The sequence below is a fragment of the Caretta caretta genome, chromosome 11 (genome assembly GCF_965140235.1).
Source record: "Caretta caretta isolate rCarCar2 chromosome 11, rCarCar1.hap1, whole genome shotgun sequence".
Taxonomy (NCBI): Eukaryota; Metazoa; Chordata; order Testudines; family Cheloniidae; genus Caretta; species Caretta caretta.
The window spans coordinates 33,544,611-33,559,423 of NC_134216.1; the positions used below are offsets into that span (position 1 = coordinate 33,544,611).

The 14,813-nt window shown below is 44.2% G+C and overlaps 1 protein-coding gene across 3 annotated transcripts in view; it reads right to left on the bottom strand.

Annotated features, from left to right (window-relative positions):
- RBMS1 (RNA binding motif single stranded interacting protein 1) overlaps positions 1 to 14,813 on the bottom strand; it is a 211,677-nt gene that overhangs the window by 140,061 nt on the left and 56,803 nt on the right. The gene's annotated exons all lie outside the window — the stretch shown is intronic.

Sequence of the window (14,813 nt, forward strand, 5' to 3'; positions counted from 1 at the left end):
CTGCCCTGGCCGCTCTGCTCTGCGCAGGGGCGCTCAGCAGCCACCCACTGCGCGGGGCCCCGGAGGAGCAGGCGGCGGCCGCCCCTGCCCCGCCGAATGGTTGCTTCTGGCCTCCGCATTCCGCACATTCCACGGTGCAGCCAGCAGCTCCCTGCGCACCAGCGGCGGCAGCACTTCGCCCCTGGGCCAGGCGCTCCGCGGCCAGGTGAGCGCAGCAGGAGGAGGGACGTGTCGCCTCCGCTTCACCTGGGGAAGGGCCCGAGTATGCAGCCAGCAGCTGTCTACTCTAGTCCTTTACTCTGCAGAGCCAGCAGCAAAGCACCTCCCCCCACAGCCGCGCCTTCGATAGAGCTGGGCAGCCCTGGCCCGGACGCACAGTTCAGCCGCACAAGCGCAGGGGGAGATCGGGCCAGAACCGGCCACCCTGAGGTTCTGCATGCTCGACCTCTAGACCAAGGTGGAAACCAGGTGCAAATCGAGAATGGATCGAAACTCGTTCAGTGGATCAGAAGGGGGTGACTTCTCACGTGGCTGGGGGTTTGAAAACTAGCATCTGGCTCTGGAATTTTCCAGCAGCTCAAAACTCTGGATCTAAACACCCAGGACTTTGGGGTGAGAAGCCACCATAGTCAGAAATCTAGTTCAGAACTTTGCAACTTGTGTACATCTCTTCAAATATCTGATCCCCTTCTCACACATACACAAGGTCAGAGAGAGACTGCAAATTTACTTTTCAAAAGGACCAAACCCTGTAGTCAATAGGAATTTTGCCAATGATTTCAGTAGCGATAGGATTTAATTCAAAATACATGACTCTGCCTTACACAAATTGATTTTGCCTGTGTGAAATCAACTGAATTGTCCCTCATGGCCTGAACAAGGAACAAAAGTCATAAAGTCCAAAGTCTAGCCTTATAGTCTGAGATGGCTAGCACAGTTTTAGGGAATTCATCCATCCTAAATCTCACCAATTCCTCCGAATAAGCTTTTTTGAAGTTTGAGGGAAATCCCATTTTTCTGCCAAAATTTAGGGCCTTGGGAAGTTTTGCAGTTACCGGAAAATTAGATTCCTCAGGTTTGTTGAGGGAAAGGGCTGCAACTGCCTTCCAAATTTTAGATGTGTTACGTAGAACTCTGAACCCTTTTTGTTGTGTACCCATCATTGGTTATAACTAGCAGTCTCGTCTATAAAATAAAATTAGACTTTGTTCAACTCCATAATTTCATACAGGTGACTCTGTAAGAGGACCTTCCACTGAGGACACCTAGTTCCAAGGTTTCCTTTGGTATTTTTAAATTCTCTTTGATAGTAAGCACTCTCTCCAAAAATTGACTGGGAACATAGACTGCTGGAAAGAAACATAGATTTGCCACTTGGTTCACCAGTGAAATGTTGAGCTGCATCCCAGAACAGCTATGCCAGCTCTAGAGTGTTTGGTGCTGGTAGCAACTTGGAAAATGTCCACCCCTCTCAACCTTCAGTTACTTTTTGCAATAAGCAGTCACTAAATATTTTCGTGCCATTGCATTTTGCTGCCCTAGACAACAGCCTATTCTAGTATAGCGAACAGTGAGAAAGCAGTGCTGCTTGGCAGAATTGTTGTGTGTGTACCAGTAAACACCACCAAAACACAAAAAAACCCCACACAGCACCTAAAAACTCATCCACAGTTACGTTCCATGTTAAACCTGACCTTTGAATAACTGTTCAGAGCTAGTCAAAAACCATGGCCAGCGTGTGGTATGTGCACATGCAATCTTAATTCTGCATGCTTTGAATTAGTATTTCTAAGGCAATAGAAGAACTGCACAGTACTGGCAGCACAGTCTTCTAATAGTCAACAAAAATGAGAAAGATCTTCACGAATCCTCTACTCTTACAAAATGACTTTGGGGGTAGGAGACACGGGAATTGATATCTTCCCCCCCAGATGACAAAGGATTCTGAGGAACTTCACTTTTCCCTTGTTTCCCAATACAATTAAAAACTGGTGGGATGTAGACATCTCCTATTCCATCACAGGTATTTTTAAGGCACCAATCACTGTGGTAGTTAGACACCATTACAGGAATTAAAAGATTTAAGAACATTTCAAAAGGGAACTCTAAAAGCAGGAACTCTGCACTTTCATCCCCAGGTTGCTATTCTTTAGAGAGGATGTGGATTTCCCTTTCGTGGATTCACCATGTGGCACACGTTTTTTCATGGACAATACATAGTCTGTTTTTCTAACGTTTGTGGTATAAAACATGTAACATTAAACCATTCAGTGAAAATTTGATAGAAAATATCACCCTCAAGAGATATTTGTTTTATTTATGCTTTTGTTTAAAGGAGATTTGCAATGGCATTTTCAGAGGAGAAAGTGTGTTAGCCTTGATGTCCTGGCCAAAGTAGCATTCAGCCTACCAAAATCCTCCCTGCATATCCAAATGGATACGGTAATCTTCCTCAATTCTTGCCCTAAATTATGAAACAGTCTTGCCTTGTGTGCTGTTAAACAATAGCTATGTTCTACCCCAGAGCCGGTAGTGGCATTTTAGTGATGTGATGGTGGGTGAAGTGATTTCTGTGTGTGGGAGTGAGTGTGCATGAGAGAGAGAGAAGACTAATAAGGCTCGACAGTACCTTCTGGGAGGGAAGGTGTTATATAGGTTTAGGATTTTACTAAGCACTTTCCCTACATCTTTTCTAGGATAAAAGGATCATTCCATGTTTGCAGATAAGACCCTCAGTCTTACCCCGCTAAGAGTAAAAATATTGAAACAGACTCTTTGAAATGTATACAGAAGTGGAAATTTAAATCACATTTGTCAAGGAAATGCATATTAATTGTGTTATAACAGATGTGAACCTATGTACTAGTATGCAGGTACCTTCCTGGTTAAAGTTATAAATATGTACTTCAGTTTGTTCTTGAGGGGTATTGGTAAGCATGGAGGTTCTAAAGGTACCTGGATTAATATTTTGACAGTTTCTTTAACTAGCAGGAGTTGCACAGTCAAAAAAGAAGGTGGCTTGCAGAGCAGAGCTAGTTATATTTTGTGGTTAAAATCTTCATGCATTGCATGTTTATTGTTCAGAGACAGTTAAAGATGCGTATTTGTAGATAAATTAAGGCCAGATCTGAGTTGAGCATACCACTAAAGGGTATCTGAAGATGTAGACAGCAACAGGAAGCCTTCAAAGGAGCTAGAGAATATCTGGAAAATTTGGAAGCTTCCAAGTAATTACCATCAATCTCAGCAAACAGCAGACTGGTGAAACCAAACCCTTATTCTGTAAACAGTTCCACATACATAAATCACAGCTTCATGATTCAAATCAAACCCCTGGTTTCTTACTTTACACAAAGCTAAATAAACTCTGTGGAAACCCTCCATCAAGGGTCATTCACTGCTGTGGTGGGACAGTTACTGTTTCTACCACCTCCCTCCCTAGAAGGTTCTGTTTTAGTAGGGTAACTTTAGTTTCCGCTAGGGGCTTCTAGAGCCTAGTCTGGATGTTCTGAATTCATGCATTCTGCCAGCTGCCCTGGCCATGTCCCCTCGTGAGCCAGTGCCACCCATTTGGGGGGCTGCCTAAACACACCCCTGGTGCAGGGAAGGTTATGAGCACTTTGTACTCTCCCCTTCCAGTTGGGTCTTTCTACTGTAACTCCCAAGGAGATTACCTAGATTCCTGGGGCTCTGTCTGCTGGCAGAATGGGAGAGGAACACTGTCCCTGGTAGGGAGAGGGAGCCAAGGCATACTCAGAGTCTGCCTGGCAACCAATAGGGAGTGAGATGCCTCACCCAGGGAGTTCAGGAAAGAGGAGAAGACATTTTTTAGTCAGTCTGGAGCCAGCCAGGGCAAGGGCAGGACTGGTTGTGTGGGGAGCTGGTGAGTCTCAGGCCTGCATGCAGGGTTTCCGCTGAGAACTGGCCCCTAGGGACCTGAAAGCAAGATCCCTCAGCTGGGCTCTTCCTTCTCCGCTGATGATTCCCAGTTTGTAGAGTTTTGCTGGGAAACTTCCCCAGCCAGGCTGAGTTAGCCCTCCAGCTCCCTAGGTGAGACCAGTCACCACATGGTCAGCTCTGTCCTGTCTGCTAGTTCAGGTTGCTGCCTGCTGTGAGTGTGCCTGGATGCTGGGCTAGGAGACTACAGTTTGGATTTTAGTACAGTTGTGTAATCTGCACCTTGAGCCCTACACCCCTTTGTGGTGAGGGGAAATCCTGGGACCAGAACAGCCTGATTCCTGCCTGAAGAGGATCTCTGCCAGCAGAGATCAGCCCCTCTGCAGTGACTGAGGAGTCCAGAGTCATCTCTGGACCTGAGGATCATTCATGGAGTTTGTGAGTGCACCATCTTTTACTCAGCAAGTCAGAGAATTCATTTTGGGGACCTCCTACTCCCTGAACTGTGTCCTCAAGCCAGGGAGGAAGGGTTTGGGGATTTTATAACCTGCTGCCTGTTTCAAGTGTGGAGGAACTTACCACCTTCTCCCACTTGTGAGTCCCTTGGGCTCTACTGAACCCAGTCAGCCACAGTGCTAAACCACTGCAGAAAAGAATTTTGGTGTCATAGGTCATCAAGGGCCCCAACAAAGTACGTGTACCAACGGCACACTAATCTTACATTTGCTACGTCAAGTCATGTGACTAGGAAAAGTCACAGGTATTGGCAGTGTGGGCACCGGTGAACCTAAAAATAGTGTTTTTCCCTGTTACGTTATATTTGTCTCCTGTTTAATATAATTATTGTGTTGAGTATATTGTATGTGTTTATGTTATTTCTTGGAAGTCTCCAACTATCTGGCAAGTAAGTGGGGATTACTCTGTGGTTAGAATTTTCCACCCAAGCTGCCCTGGAGACCCTGCCAGGAAGGAGCGAGGGGGGTGGAGGCCACCAAATAATTCATCGGAAAAAATAAAGAAGATACACCCTGCTGAGTGGGTGGCGGGATCCAGAAAAACCCAGATCTGTCCATCAAAACCTGTAAGCAGACTGGCATTAAAGAAAGTAACCGGATGGAGAGAGGGCACTACATTGGAGGCACCACTGGGATCCCGTCTTTTAAACTCAGACCTTATATACACCCCTGCTGTCTTCCTGGGAAATTAAGTAAATTCCCAGTATGGATTGCCAGAAGAGGCTTGTAACTTGGTGTGAGCTGGAGGAAGGTGACCCTGAATGCCACTTCCTGCTCACTAATGTACCCACTGAATGGGAAGTTAGACAAATTGAAGATGAGATTGCTAATGTTAGAGAATGGGGAACCTGTGTGGTTCGGAGTCATATGCAAGCAAAAGAGGAAGCTACTTTATCCCTTCTTGTAGAGGGCAAGATTATATTGTCTACTGTAGTGATCCTCCATGTAATTCTACCAGATGGAGAGAAGGAAGGATAGAAGGTAACCACACAAGCACAATCACATTTTCCCTCCCCATCTTCCCCACCATCTGAAACCATCAATTTTCAGTCCAAATTGGGGGACTTTCTTAGGAAGGAAGGGACGACCATGACTGAATTAAGGACTCTTTTGGGAAATAATCCTGTACCTCCTCCCAGGTCTACGGACCAAATACTTTTTGCTATGAGACAAGCAATAGGAGAGTCCATAAAGACAGTATATGAATTGGGCCCTTACAGAAAGCTGAAGTTCTTTTCAGGCATTAAACCAGTGCCTGTAGGGGAAGATAACTATGACACTTGGAGGCATCAACTAAATCAGATGATGCAGGAATGGCAATGTAGTGAGGCTGAAAAGAGGAAACGTGTGGCAGAAAGCCTGCGAGGACCTGCAGGGAATGTGCATTGAAAGCCAGCAAGCCTGTTGCCACTGTTGATGACTATCTCTCAGCGATAGAGGATGCCTTTGGGAGCCTAGAGACAGGGGAAGACCGCTACTTTCAATTTCGGTCCTGTTACCAACAGCCAGGTAAAAAACTATCTTTCTATCTTCACAGATTGGAACCATCCCTTCAACTGTGCATCCGCGTAAAGGCACCGAGAGGAGCAAGGAACAGAGTACAACTAGAACAGATCATACGAGGTGCCATTTATGATGACTTTCTAATTATGAAGCTGCAACTTGTAGACCGATTGGACAGTCCTCCAGAATTCCATCAATTGCTGTGAGAAGTCCGGGAGGAGGAGGAAAAGAGAACTATTAGAGAGAGGAATAAGATCTCAGTAAGTAGGACCGTTGCTCCTAACAAACTGAAGGATGACCCTTGTCTGTCCACCACTGAGGACCTCCATCAACAGCTTAAAACTTTGACAGCACAGCTCACTGAATTTATGACAAGTAAGATGCCTCAGGGGTCACCTAGTGAAATTTTTCCACCAACTTTGACAGAAAGAAAGTACCCTTCCTTTTGCCCAGGGAGAGGGGACCACAACAGAGAACCTGTAAATAAAACCTTGGCGACCCTCCCAAGGAACAAGAGATTCTGCTACCAATGTGATGAGGAAAGGTACATTGCCACCCAGTGTGACAACCCGAGGAACGAAAAGAAGGTAGCACAACGAAAAAGGGAGCTACAGGGAAACTCCCAAGGATCCCAGTAATGGAACATACTGGAGCCATTACAGTCAGAGCTCCACTAAGTTGTGTTATGAACAGCCTTCCTGGAGCCCATTCCCAGAGGGATTGATAGGCCCAACAGCAGTAGTTAATGTGATGGTAGAAGGGATTCCTTGTAGGGCCTTGCTGGACAGTGGATCTCAGGTCACCATCATTATTAGAGAATTCCATCAGCAATTCCTGCTTCAAGTGAAGATCTAGCCTCTAGAGCAGGGGTAGGCAACCTGCAGCATGCGAGCTGATTTTCAGTGGCACTCACACTGCCCGGGTCCTGGCCACCGGTTCAGGTGGGGCTCTGCATTTTAATTTAATTTTAAATGAAGCTTCTTAAACATTTTAAAAACCTTATTTACTTTACATAAAACAATAGTTTGGTTATATATTATAGACTTATAGAAAGAGACCTTCTAAAAATGTTAAAATGTATTACTGGCACGCAAAACCTTAAATTAGAGTGAATAAATGAAGACGCGGCACACCACTTCTGAAAGGTTGCTGACCCCTGCTCTAGAGGGATTGGCAATATGGGACCTTAGCAATGCTAGTTACCTGTACGATGGATATGTATTAGTGACTAAGTTTTTCTGCAGAACTGGCTGGATGTTTCCAGGATTGTGATACTCTGGCTTTGATTTGTCCTGAGACGCAAAATTCTGATGGCATTCCCATACTGCTTGGAATCAACAGCAACATGTTCCAGTCTTTGGCCACTCTTTGTGGTCGTTTGGGCCAGAAGACCCCAGGCATGGTTTCGCCCTCCCTGGCAAGAGCCAACCCTGGGCTCATCCACAACGCATTATGACCATGATAGCTCTGTTGATGAGTCACTAGGGAAAGTTGTAAGAGTATCCAAAGCTGTTTTGTCCATACCCCCACATGGTGAGATTGACTTGAGAAGAAAACTTGAGAAGCACAGTCGCAGCCTTCCTCATACAGTGATGATGGTGTCCTCTGCTGGAGATAACTTCCCTAGTGGTCTGATGGTTCAGAGAGGTTTACTGTCCTTACTACAGATGGAGGAAGCTGGCATTATGGTAAGAGTAAGAAATGAAAACAAGCATCGATAGCCATCAGGAAAGGAACGGTGTTAGCATGATTGTATAGAGTAGAGTGTGTTGTGACCCCTGCAACTGCAGGCAGAAAGCCCTGTAAGGCATTGGATCCTGATCTTTGTAATTCTGGTGATTCTCCTATGTCTCCCAGTTGGAATGACTGGTTGAAAAAACAGCTAAGTGAGAGACCGGATGTGTTTTCCACTGAGGAATAGGATGTGGAGTATGCCATTAACGAGGAACACACCATTCGTTTGGCAGATGACAGGCCTTTTAGGGAGAGGTCCCGAAGACTGGCACCTGCAGACATTGAGGATGTGAGAAAGCATATCCAAGAACTACTGGAAGCAGGAATAATTTCTAAATCCCGTAGCCCCTATGCATCCCCCATTGTGGTGGTGCGGAAGAAAAATGGGACTGTGTGCATGTGTGTGGACTATCGCACACTGAATAAAAGGACAATCCCAGATCAATACACTGTACCCAGGGTAGATGATGCCTTAGCTTGCCTAGCAGGAAGCAGATGGTTCTCCGTCTGAGATTTATGAAGCAGCTACTACCAGATCCCGATCAGCTCTGAAGACAAGAGAAAACAGCTTTCATTTGCCCTTTGGGATTCTACCAGTTTGAGAGGATGCCCCAAGGTATCTTGGGAGCTCCTGCTACATTCCAGTGTTTGATGGAGAAGACAGTGCCGGATATGAATTTCTTAGAAGTGCTGGTGTATTTGGATGACTTCATTGTTTTGGGGAAAACTCTGGAAGAGCATGAAGCTCGACTAATGAAAGTGTTAGACCGCCTGGAAGCTAGTGGGTTGAAACTGTCACTTGACAAATGTCAATTTTGTCAGACCCAAGTAAAATATGTAGCCATATTGTGTCAGCAGAAGGTGTGGCGACTGACTCAGAGAAGCTTGAGGCATTAACCACCTGGCCTATACCCAAAGACCTGAAAGCTTTACAATTTTTCCTAGGCTTCTGTGGTTATTACCACCGATTTGTAAAAAATTACTCCTCCATTGTGAGACCGCTCACCAATTTTACAAGGGGATACCCCCCAACATGGAAGAGAACACCCCAACATAAGCTTGTGAGTCCTCCTGAGAGGTATTTCAAGGTGAATGAACCCTTTGGGGACCGTTGGACTGAGGAATGCAACAACACTTTCCATGCCCTTATTGAGAATGTCACCACTGCACCTGTGTTAACCTTTGCAGACTCTACCAAGCCCTATGAACTGCATGTAGATGCCAGTCTTGATGGATTAGGAGCAGTTCTCTATCAAAATTAAGAGAATCAGTGGAAACCCGTGGCCTTTGTCAGTCAAGGGCTGACTGCATTGAAAGACACTAACCTGTGCACAAACTTCAGTTTTTAGCTCTCAAATTGGCTGTTGTGGACAAACTTCATGATCATCTATACGGAGCGACCTTTGTAGAAAAACAGATAATAACCCACTTACTTATGTGCAGACCACAGCTAAACTAGATGCTACTGGTCAGCGATGGATGGCTGCTTTGGTTGCTTATGACTTTAAGCTGCAGTACCGATCGGGTCAAACCAATGCAGATGCACTGTCCCTTCACCCTCATAACCCACTCGAGGAAGAGTCTGAGTGGATGGAAATACCTTCTCCTGCTATTTGTGCCACCTGCAAGACCATAATAGGAAAACTGCAGTCCCATTATATAAATGAGGAAAGATATGCTGACACCCTGGGGTTATCTGACAAGGCTATACCCACAATTTATGCAAACCTTGTTGGGCTAAAGACTTTTGATAACTCCGACTGAATTGAGAAGAGCTCAGTGGAAAGATTCAGACATTGGGCCTGTGCTGGAAGCTGTGGAAAAGGGTAAAAAACCCATCTCCAAGGCTAACTTTGCCCCCGGCACAATTCTTCTCCTAAAAGAGTGGGATCGTTTAGTGATTATTCCGGACCATCCAGACTATAAGGGGCCATGTGCGAAAAGAACTGGTCTTACCCTGGGAATACCAGGAGATGGTGTTGAAGTCTTTGCACGATGACCATGGTTATTTGGGGGATAGACAAGACTTTGGAATTGGTCAAAGACCGGTTTTATTGGCCCAAAATGACAGCATCTGTGGAAAACCACTGCAAACGGTGCTCTTTTGTTAAGCGGAAGACCCTGCCACAAAAGGCAGCATCTATGGTGAACATCACTACAGATGCACCCATGCAATTCATGTGCATTGACTTTTGTTGTCGGAGCCTGATAGAAAAAAACACTCCAGTATATTGGTAGTTACTGACCATTTTACAAGGTATTCCCAAGCATATCCCACAAAAGACCAAAAAGTCAGTACAGTGGCCAAAATTTTATGGGATAAATTCTTTATACATTATGGTTTCCCTGCCTGAATCCATTCCGACCAGGGAAGAGATTTTGAAAGCAGACTACCGGTAATTTACGAACTGACAAAAACCCTGGGAATAAGGAAGTCCAGAACCACTCCTTACCATCCTCAGGGAGATCCACAACCAGAGAGATTCAACCAGACTTTGCAAAACATGTTGGGAACTCTGCATCCATCCCAAAAGATCAGATGGAGTGAGCCATGTCAGTTACCTTGTCCATGCTTATAACTGCACTAAAAATGAGTCCACTGGCTTTTCGCGTTATTATTTAATGTTTGGTAGAGAAGCAAGGCTACCAATTGACTTATGTTTCGGGATATCCTCTGATGAAGCTAGCAAAAAAAAGGTATCTCCAGTACATTCAGAGTCTTAGACGTGACTTGCAGAAAGCTTACAAACTGGCCTCTCAAGCAGCCAGAAAAAGCAACCTTGCCAACAAGCAGAGATGTGACAGTCGGGTCCGTGAACAGGATCTGCAGGTAGGAGACAGAGTCTTAATCCAAAATCTAGGTCTCACTGGAAAGCACAAATTAGCTGACTGGTGGAATACAAACTCCTACATAGTGGTTGATAAGCTACCAGACTTTCCTGTATACCGCCTTAGGATGGAAAATGGAAAAAATGTTTAAGACTATTCACCGAAACCACCTCTTGCCAGCAGGGCAGTTAATAGGTGAAGAGAACAATAGTGAATGTGGTTCCTCCCAGCCATCCATTACTCGTTCAAGACTAAGGAAGCAAGTTCCTGCAGAAAGAAGCCTTACTGCACAACTTGAATCTGCTGGCAAGGCAGACAGCGAGTCTTTAACCTCCCCTGGAGAAAATGATCCTCATTCACAGAGTAGCTGTGAGGAGAAATTCTTCCCCTATTATCTAACGCCTCTGTAGAAGCGTGAAAGGGAAAAGAGGATTTGTGTGCAGTTATTTTAGTTTGGTTAAGAGACAGAGCAAGAAACAGGCCAACCTTAACCCTAATAACGCGAGATTTGCCGAAGCAGAGTTTGTGCGAGGTGGATGGGAAAACTACAAGGGACCTTGCTTTAAGATAAGATTGGAATGCAATGTTGACTAAGATAATGGGAAGAAAAATGTATAAACAGGACACAGCTATATGTAACAAAAGGGTATAAATAGTGCTTTATATTGTTTGTACTTTGAAGACTTGCCTAAGGACAGACACTCTGTCTAATTGCTGTCTTCCCTGCAATTGCATAAATAAATTGTCTCTGACTTGTTGCAAATAACCTAAGAGTGAAAACTGAGTTTTCTTCCACATCTCCTATGCTTCGTGAGGTAGAAACTGTTACAGAGAGAGAATCTGGGCCTCCTCTAGCTCAAATACTTAACCCTGAAGCTGCACCATTTGTATCCCATCTGCCAACAATACAGCATGATAACCCCTGCCTGCTGGCACCACCTGAAGAGGCAAGTGGTTTACCAGCTAGTATGGGTCCACTTGCAGAGGATGTGGGAAAAACCATTCAACCTGCAGAAAGAGAAATCATTGATTGCCCTGCAGCTATTACTGCTGAGAGCCCTTAGAATAAAGAAGCTCCTGTACTTTGACATTCAGAACGAGAGCGAAAACCTGTACAGAAACTCACGTATGACGTTCCAGGGACCTCTGCCTCTGTCCCTTTGCACTTAGTAAATAGATGGATGCGGGTGGCCTATTATTGTTTGTGCCTGATACTTAACAAGGGAGACTCCAAGGTTAAGTCATTCATTTCAATATAGTAAGAATGTTATTAATGTAAACAGAATAACAATTTAATGTTGTTTTAAATTAATATACCATATATAGTATGTGGATACGGCAATACTTACTTGTTGGCAAATAACATTTATTGTCCACTAAGCCATGTCTATTATTACCTGATGAAAAGGACCTTGCATGTTTGTGTTGTGGTTAAATGACCCTTGCCGAGGACGGCAAGAACTTTTGCCCAAGGAGAGTGTAACCCACAAGGAGATTACCTAGATTCCTGGGGCTCTGTCTGCGGAGTAGCTCAGTGAGAGGTACACTGTCCCTGGTAGGGAGGGGGAGCCAAGGCAACTCAGAGTCTGCCCAGCAACCAATAGATCATAGAGTCAGGGTCAGAAGGGACCTCAGGAGGTCATCTAGTCCAAGCCCCTGCTCAAAGTAGGACCAATCCCCAATTTTAGGCCCAGATCCCTAAATAGCCCCCTCAAGGATTGAACTCAAAACCCGGGGTTTAGCAGGCCAATGCTCAAACCACTGAGCTATCCCTCCCCCCAGGCTTGCATGCAGGGTTCCCGCTGAGAACTGGCCCCTAGGGACCTGAAAGCAAGTTCCCTCAGCTGGGCTCTTCCTTCTCCGCTGATGATTCCCAGTTTGTAGAGTTTTGCTGGGAAACTTCCCCAGCCAGGCTGAGTTAGCCCTCCAGCTCCCTAGGTGAGATCAGTCACCACATGGTCAGCTCTGCTCTGTCTGCTCGTTCAGGGCTGTTGCCTGCTGTGAGTGTGCCTGGATGCTGGGCTAGGAGACTACAGTTTGGATTTTAGAACAGTTGTGTAATCTGCACTTTGAGCCCTGCACCCCTTTGTGGTGAGGGGAAATCCTGGGACCGAAGCAGCCTGATTCCTGCCTGAAGAGGATCTCTGCCAGCAGAGATCAGCCCCTCTGCAGTGACTGAGGAGTCCAGAGTCATCTCTGGACCTGAGGATCATTCATGGAGTTTGTGAGTGCACCACCTGTTAGTCAGTCAGTCAGGGAATTCGTTTTGGGGACCCCCTACTCCCTGAACTGTGTTCTCAAGCCAGGGAATAAGGGTTTGGGGATTTTATAACATGCTGCATATTAAACCTGTGTGAAGGGATTTACCACCTTCTCCCACTTGTGAGTTCTTTGGACTCTACTGAACCCAGTCAGCCACACTGCTAAACCACTGCAGAGAAGAATTTTGGTGTCAAGGGCCCCAACAAAGTAAGCGTACCAACGGGACACTAATCTTGTATTTGCTACATCAAGTCACGTGACTGGGGAAAGTCACAGGTATTAGCGGCATGGGCACCGGTGACCCTAAAAATAGTATTTTACCCTGTTTTACACTACCATCATGGTCCTTTGTCACAGTATGTGTCAACTTACAAAGCCCAACCCACTGAGTAAAAGGATAAAATCTGTAATCACTTCTGCAGTCAGCGCTGCTCCAAAGAGGTTTCTCCTTGTAATTTAATTGACTTTATTCTACATATCATGAACAGTGACATCTAAATCTAAAAGTGGGTGTGCCATACTGACACAAAGGAATGCTCAGAGTCAATTTACAGCACTGGGTAAAGATCTTCCAGTGTGTGACACAAAACAGGTCATGCAGGATGCTGAGAAGCAGAACAATGCATAAGAAACACTTTAAAATATGTTAGATGGGATATGAAAACAAACTGCATGTTAGGGGTGCTGAGCATTTCCTGGGAGGGGAAATGCTGTCAAGAGAGCTCACAGCATCACACAAAATCAGACTTTAACTTTAGCACTAAACTGTTAAATGCTTTCCTTGCTCCTGCTCTTAAGATATGGCCCATGGAATAAAGCAAACTAAATTACAAGGAAAGCTGCTTTAGAGACTGTTAAATAATCTCAGAATTAATTGATTTTGTTTAAGCTTTATGTATCATAAGTTAAGTGTCTGGATTACCAAAAGGAAAAAATAAATCAATCATATTTTGCTAAATGAGAAAGTGAGGGAGAGGTCAGCAGAACATGGAAGAAACTGAAGTCATGAACATGCAAAGCATCTTCTATTCATAAACTACAATATGACATTTTTCTTGGGAAAAGGAAGGACGTACTGAAAAAACAATGATTTCTGCAAAAAAACTTAAAAGTTACTAAGAGGCAGAAGAAAGATACAAAACAGAGAAAACTAAGAGAATGAGAAACAGTTGTTTAAGAACATATTCCTAACATTACAAAAATAGTCACAGGAATATATACAGAAGTCAAATAGTCAAAAGTAAGAATGCAACCTCCTTCCTACATTCAAGAGCAAAAGGTAAAGACAGATCAGATTCTTCAGGGAAACCATTTTCACCAGGGCTGACTCAAACAGCTGCAGTAAGATATCCAGATTTAAATTTTGAATTCAATTTTAAAAAATGCTATATTACGACTAATATCACACCCATTCGTTGTCACCTTCACCTATCCAGAAATCCAGTTCAAATCCCACCCTACCATTTCATCTCCTTTTTCAAAACAAGTTCTTCCTCTAGCCTAAATCTCTGATTCCCACTCCCCTTTTTCCCATCTGTTCCAAAGCTCTATTCTGTCTTTTCCCTGCAACTCTCTCTGAGTAATATTCACTCTTTTATTAATGCTGCCAAATTTAGTGTATGTGAAATGCTCTGGCCACTGAGTTGGTTCTTCTTTTGAAATTTACCTTTAAAAATCTACCTTTCCATTTTAATATATGACTGACTTCTGTGTTTTGTGAAATGTTGTATGAAGGACATATTATAAAAGCAAATCACACCATAAATCAGTAATTTTTCTGATTGTCTTCACTGATTATTAGTGCAAAAAATGTGAATATAGTGAATGATCCAATCTATTGTTAATTCCATAATATTACAAAGTGCTGGTATGGTATGTATTATTTATTTCTTGAAAGCTATGGTCAAGACATTACTTCATAAGAGCATTTCCACTGTCAAAACAAATGCCCCTTTGCTTATCATATGCTGTACATTCTGGGAAGTTTAAGACTGAAAGATATTACTGTAATGCATTATAATACAACAGTAATCTAAGGAAGTTGCTTATATTTGACAAATTAGGTAATGACAA